The following is a 6,591-nucleotide window of genomic DNA, read 5'->3' as shown; positions in this document are numbered from 1 at the left end:
CTAGTGACCGGCTGTCCTAGGACCCCTAGGATAGTGACAGATCTGGAGGACAGTTGTCCGGGACAGGAGAGTAAGACTGAGAAGGCCGTGCCAGTGTCCAGGAGACAGTTAACCTCCTGGCCCTCAATGTTCAAGCATATCTGGGGCTCTGTGAGGGTGATGGCATGGGCTGGCACTTGCCCCAGGCACCCTCAGTCCTGCTGCTGGATCATCTGGTTAGTGGCTTCTAACTCAGATGACCTTTGTCCCCTGGGGCAGTGGGCCTTCCAGTGATTCCTTTGACATAAGGGGCGTGGACGAGAGGGCAGCTTACTTCTACTTGGACAATTTTTTTTTAAAGTGTCCTTGTAGACCTTACTGGAAGCAAGCCCTATCAGGCATTCAATTTGCCCAGCTTTTCCCTTTTCCAGAGACTCCAAAGTCCGCTTGCCTGAGGGCCATGACTAAAGTGGTGGCCTTTTATTTTTTTATCCCATTTGTCCCATTCCGCCTGCTCCTCCTGATCTCTATTATAAAAAACTGAGGTTGCCAAGTTCAATAGGGTTTCTAAATTTTGCTCTGGGCCTAAGGTGGACTTTTGAAGTTTTTTTCTAATGTCTGCAGCTGACTGAGTCATAAACTTATCCTTTAAGATTAGTTGGCCTTCAATAGAGTCAGGTGACAGAGAGGTATGCTTCCTCCATGCCTCCCTTAGTCTCTCCAGAAAGGCAGTAGGATTTTCTTCCTTTCCCTGTGTTATAGTGGACATCACTGAATAAATCATAGTCTTCTTAGTTTTCCTTAGTCCTTCTAGCATGCAAGTTAGCAAATGTCTGCAGCACCAATCTCCATGTTCTGATTCTGTGTCCCAGTGAGGGTCTACACTGGGAACTGACTGCTGGTCTGTGGAGAATCATTCTCCTTCCTCTGTTGTCATCCTATCATTGACCTAACTGAGATACCAGAGATTGCCAAACTCTCGGGCTGCAGTTATGGCGGCACTTCTCTCATTTGGAGTTAGTGTCTGACTTAGCAGTAACATTATATCTCTCCATGTCAGATCAAAGGATTGTCCTAACCCTTGTAAAACATCAATATAGCCATCAGGGTTATCTGAGAAGTTACCTAGGTCTATTTTAATTTGCTTTAAGTCTGAGAGAGAAAAAGGTACATGCACTCTGGCTGGGCCGAATTCTCCTCCTCCCACTGCTTGGAGGGGGCATAATCAGGGAATATTGGCACTGTTTGGTTCATTATTTATCCCTTTGTCTATCTCCTTTGGACCATTTGGGTAAAAGGGGGGTCCTTATTAGTTGGGGAAGGAGTCGGGGGGACACTGGGATAGGGAGGTAGACTCTGAGGGCTTCCTGTAGGGCATAAACCACATTTTTTATGTAATTATGAGTTGTCTCTTAATGAAAAGAAAGTTTGCACATATGGCACTTCACTCCATTTGCCCTCCTTTCTACAGAAGAGGTCTAGCTGTAAGATGGTGTTATAATTTATACTTCCCTCAGAAGGCTAGGTTTCTCCCTTTTAAGAGGGTATTGTGGCCAGGCAGTACTGCAGAAGACTATAAGTCATTTCTTTCTTAGCATCTGAGGGTCAAATTGGTCCTAATTCTCCAGAGTACATCTTAGGGACATTTTTGCTTTGGGGTGGGGGGAACGTTTCCCATCTGAAAAAAGGACATAGGGATGCCAGCACCCCTAGTCATTTTCCGATAAGCATTAGTCCTAGAGTGTCCTCTAAGGGCCTAATGCTTATTCTTTTCCAGGGTGCGTAACCACCCATGGACCTCTGCTTATCAGATTAGTTATGCTCACCGATGTAGCAGCCCTGCACCTATTTTAGCACCTCTCTTGACCACAAAGAAAGGGGTTCGGGCTGCAGGATTCTAGTGATCCTTTACCAGTGTGCCCAGCATTGCCTTTGTGCTCAGGAGTGAGTCCTAGAGCTGGGCCGGGTTCCTGAGTATTTCATAACAACCCAGCTGCCCCATCAAGATGCATCCCCATAAACAATAGTTCTTATGCAAATTCATTCCAGAGAGGATGTAGCGAATCTTTGGAGTCAGGATTGAGGTAGTGTTTTGATTCTGTAAGTACTTTAAGGCTTGGCTGAGTGCAAACAGCTCGCACGTTTGAGGAGACCAATTATTAAGCAATTTTTCTAGCTCTGCTTCCACAGGAGTCTCCGTATCAATTACTGAATACACATTGTGGTTTTTTCCTTAATCACCTGGGAGGAACCATCTACCATCCTGTCCTGAAGGGAGTTCCTCCTAGGTCTGGTCAGACCTTTGTATGGTAATTAAGATTTAAATCCCCTGTTAGGAAATCTGCTGGGTTAAGGGAATTATCAGTGGTTGGAGTTACGTTACCCTTTTCTAAAATAATAGCCCTATACTTTAAGATTTTCGAGTTAGTAAGCTACCTTTGCTTTTTTTTTTTTTTGACTTAGAATAATTCTGAACTGGTAAGGTGTGCTCACAACGAGGTTTCCTCTAAAAGTTACTTCTTCTACTTTTAGCAAAGCAGTTGCCGCTACCGACTGAATGCATTTGGCCATCCGTGGGTTACTGGGTTAAGGATTTTTGATAGGAAAGCTATGGGTTGTCAGTGGCCTCAGTGCTTTCGGGCTACGCCCTTATTTACACTGACAACAAAGTGGCATTGGAGTGTTATAGGGTCACGGAGAAGACCTTCAATTATCAATTACAGGTTTTAAATTTACCCTGGCTTTTAAAGGAATAGGGCACACTTTTTTTTTTTACTATTTCTATCTTTTTCTTTCTTTCTCTTTGACTCCGACTTTGTCTCTCTCTCAGTCTCTCTCTCTCTCTCCGTCTCTCTCTCTCCATCTCTCTCTCTCTCTTCAGCTCTCTCTTAGCCATTACAAACTTGGGCCCCTGGCAAGGGTGGTGGGGAATGGGTCCCACATAACTGCGCATGTCGAGAGCTGTATACCTAAATCCGGAGGGACACCAGGGATAAGACTCCCTGGGTTACAGCCTAGATGCCTAAGGACACAGCATAGAGCTTCCTTAGATCCCTTTGGAGATACAACTTGCTAGAGGAAATGAAAGTCTGAACCATTAGTACCTAGGACGCAAGGATCAGAGGAAGTAGATTCAGAGGTAAGGAGAATTTGGGGGCTATGCTTTCAAGAAAGTTGTGGTCGGGACCCAGGAGGTATGGATCAGAAGGGAAAGGTAGGGGCGCACAGATGGGTGACTATTGAGTAGAGAATTCTGGCTGCGCCATGATCTCAACCGGCTACTGCCAGGAGTTCGGGATGACAGCTTTCTGCCTCTGGTCGGCCCTCGGCTTCCCCATGAAAATTGAAAGTGGAAGCTGCTCCGACCAGACCAACGTCCCCAAGCCAGAAGGGTTGGGGGTTGTTAGAAAGGCCTTCGCCAGATAGTCTCACACCTGAGTCTTAAGTCCGGCGGCCATGCTAATCATTTTAAACTGGCCGACAGGTGCCCGGTATTTTCCTCCAATTCCAAGGAAGGATAGGACAGAATAGCAAGCGAAAGTGGTCCAATATTACTCACCGCTTTGGAGGTCCCTTCGTGGTCGCCAAAATGTTACCTGAGGCCCTTGCTCACAGAGCTCCCAAGATGGTGGCAAGCCGCTTCCAAGATGGTGGCGGGCCGCTTCCAAGATGGTGGCGGGCCGCTTCCAAGATGGTGGCGGGCCGCTTCCAAGATGGTGGCGGGCCGCTTCCAAGATGGTGGCAAGCCTTGTGTTCTCTGACCCGGGATTCTTGGCCTCACGGATTCCAAGGAATGGAATCTTGGATCATGCAGAGAGTGTTATAGCTCTATTAGAAGCTGTGGGTCATGGAAGAGAACCGTGGAACCCAGTGACTAGTCTTCAGCTCAATTAGGACGAACCCAGGCACTTAGCCATGCAGGAAAAATGGCAAGCCTTTAGCAAAATCAGGAGTGGCAACGGGAGTCTTGCTGGATCAGGAGCACAGCGGACACCCTGCCGGATCTGGAGGGATGGGAGTCAGTGGCGGGATGGGAGTCAGGGGCGGGTCTGCGACAGTGGCAAACAGCAGTGGTGGACGGCGAGCGAAAAGCTCAGCTCGAGCCGTAACAAACATGGACGAGAAGAGTGCAGTGCAAGATTTAATAGAGTGAAATAGAGTGAAAACAGAGCTCCCATAGGAAGGAGGGGACCCAAAGGGGGTTGCTGTTGCCGGCTCGAATGCCTGGGTTTATATCCCGATCCTTGTCCCTCCTGCTGTGCTCTCAGGCAATAGATGATTGGCTATTTCTTTACCTCCTGTTTTTGCCTAATTAGCATTTTAGTGAGCTCTCTGATTGTTTGGGTGTGAGTTAAGTTGCAAGCCCCGTGTTTAAAGGTGGATGCGGTCACCTTCCCAGCTAGGCTTAGGGATTCTTAGTCAGCCTAAGAAATCCAGCTAGTCCTGTCTCTCATTATCTCTTATCTTTTTGATGACAACTATCTTAATAGGTATGTGGTGGCATCTCATAGTATTTCTAATTTGTGTTTTCCTGATGATTACTGATGTTGAGTATCTTCTCATATACTTGTTGGCCATTTTTATGTCTTTGGAAAAATGTGTATTCAAGGCCCACACAACATTTCTTAATGTTCATTCTCTCTTTTACACATTCTCTATTCATTCCCAGATCCTGAGCCTGCAAACATTGCCCTCAGTTCAGGATATAATGGTATTGTTTTCACAGTTTTAAAAAAATAGCGTTAGGTGGGCTCTTCCTTGACCATTTACCATCAGTCACTAAAATTGCCTGTACTCTCATTCTGTTCCTCCTTTCCTCCCTGTATTTTTGGAATATCTGCCCTGCCTTTCACTGATGGACATTACTTCTACTAGAGTTATCACCTCCTCTCATTTTCCTCTCTGCTGACCTCATTATGCTTGCATTAAAAGATTTTAAATTTCAGCTAATTTTGAAAGAAATTATCTCCAAGTATGGTGAAATGCCTGGTGTAGCCATTACCAAGAGTAATCAACCATGAAAATTATATTTAATAAAAAGTAAATATTATGATATTGATAGTTAAATACAATAATTTAAAAAACATAAAATAGAAGACAACAGAGAACACCATATGTAAGTGCATGTGGTTTCTCATTTTTCTTGCTGAGGTGTTGGGCCAAAAAGGCATCTAAATTTAATAAAGTTAATAAACAAGAATGTCTGCTATAATTTTGAAAAGAACTATGAAAAGTACTAAAAATAGTAAATATAATTAATAAATAGTGGGGAAAAGGAAGCTTGAAGGAGAAGTATGAGGAAACATAAATGAACTAATTTTCTCATTTTTCCCAATTTTCATAATGGGAAATAAAGAGCATTATGATATTAAGTTAAAAATCAATCAGTAGAAAGAAAATTTGAAGATGGGTCTTGGAAAATACTAAGGGAAACATGCTCATAAAAGCAAAGCAACACAATGGAAAGGCAATTCCTATAGCAAAACAAGAAAACAAAAGTAGCTTTAAAAACTGGAAAATAAAATTTTTAGTCTCAAATGTAATGTTAAGTACTCTATCATCCATTGGGAAACCACATTGCAATTAAAATATAGAAATTCAAAAAGGAATCAACTCAGACAATGACAAGATAATTTAAGGAGGAGGCTGGGGAGACAAAAAGTGAGAGATCTTAACAAATTTATGGAAGATGAAAAACAAAGTGAGCGATATACATTTGGTGTATTAAAATGTGGGAATAATGTAACTCATTGTGATGGTTAATATTGCCTGTCAACTTGATTGGATTGAAGGATGCAAAGTATTCTTCCTGGGTGTGTCTGTGAGGGTGTTGTCAAAGAAGATTAACATTTGAGTTAGTGGGCTGGGGAACACAGACCCACCCTCAATCTTGGTGGGCAAAATCTAATCAGCTGCCAGCATGGCCAGAATAAAAGCAGGCAGAAGAATGTGGAAAGACTAGACTGGTTCGGTCTCCCAGCTCACATCTTTCTCCCGTGCTGGATGCTTCCTGCCCTTGAACATCAGACTCCAAGTTCTTCATGTTTGGGACTTGGACTGACTTTCTTGCTCCTCAGCTTGCAGACGGCCTATTGCGGGACCTCACCTTGTGATCGTGTGAGTCAGTACTCCTTAATAAACTCCTACATCTTTCCTATTAGTTCTGTCTCTATAGAGAACCCTAATATGTCATAATATATTATAAAGACATTACAGAGGAGGGTAAAAACTGTTGGAAAAATTGAAAAAATAAAAATAAAATTTGAAAAGGGCCCAAATGTAGCAGGTACTAGAGAGAATGTGAGGAAAATAAGGTGGAAAACAAGAGGAGTAAGTGAAATCTTGTACATAGCATAATCATCTCAGTCAAATATCACAGACACACTTAGGAATTTAGCCTCAGGTAAGAACCTCTTTTGGTTGTACTGAGTCCATTGTAGTGGGTTGAACAGTGTGCACCCCAAACTGATGTCCATTGAAACCTCAGAAAATAATTTTATTTTGAAATGAGTCTTTGCAGATATTATTAGTTCAGGATCTCAAGATGAAGTCATCTTGGACTTAAGTGAGCCCTAAAAACAATGAATGGTGTTGAATAAGAGAAAGGGGAAT

At 43.4% G+C, this 6,591-nt stretch overlaps 1 pseudogene; it reads right to left on the bottom strand.

Annotated features, from left to right (window-relative positions):
• Positions 1-373: 373 nt before the first annotated feature.
• Positions 374-1,657, bottom strand: LOC134808129 (uncharacterized; annotated as a pseudogene).
• Between the last annotated feature and the right edge of the window lie 4,934 nt (positions 1,658-6,591).

This window comes from Pan troglodytes, chromosome 14 (genome assembly GCF_028858775.2).
Source record: "Pan troglodytes isolate AG18354 chromosome 14, NHGRI_mPanTro3-v2.0_pri, whole genome shotgun sequence".
Taxonomy (NCBI): Eukaryota; Metazoa; Chordata; class Mammalia; order Primates; family Hominidae; genus Pan; species Pan troglodytes.
The sequence above is the reverse complement of the archived record's forward strand: the minus strand, read 5'-3'. Positions and strand labels throughout refer to the sequence as shown.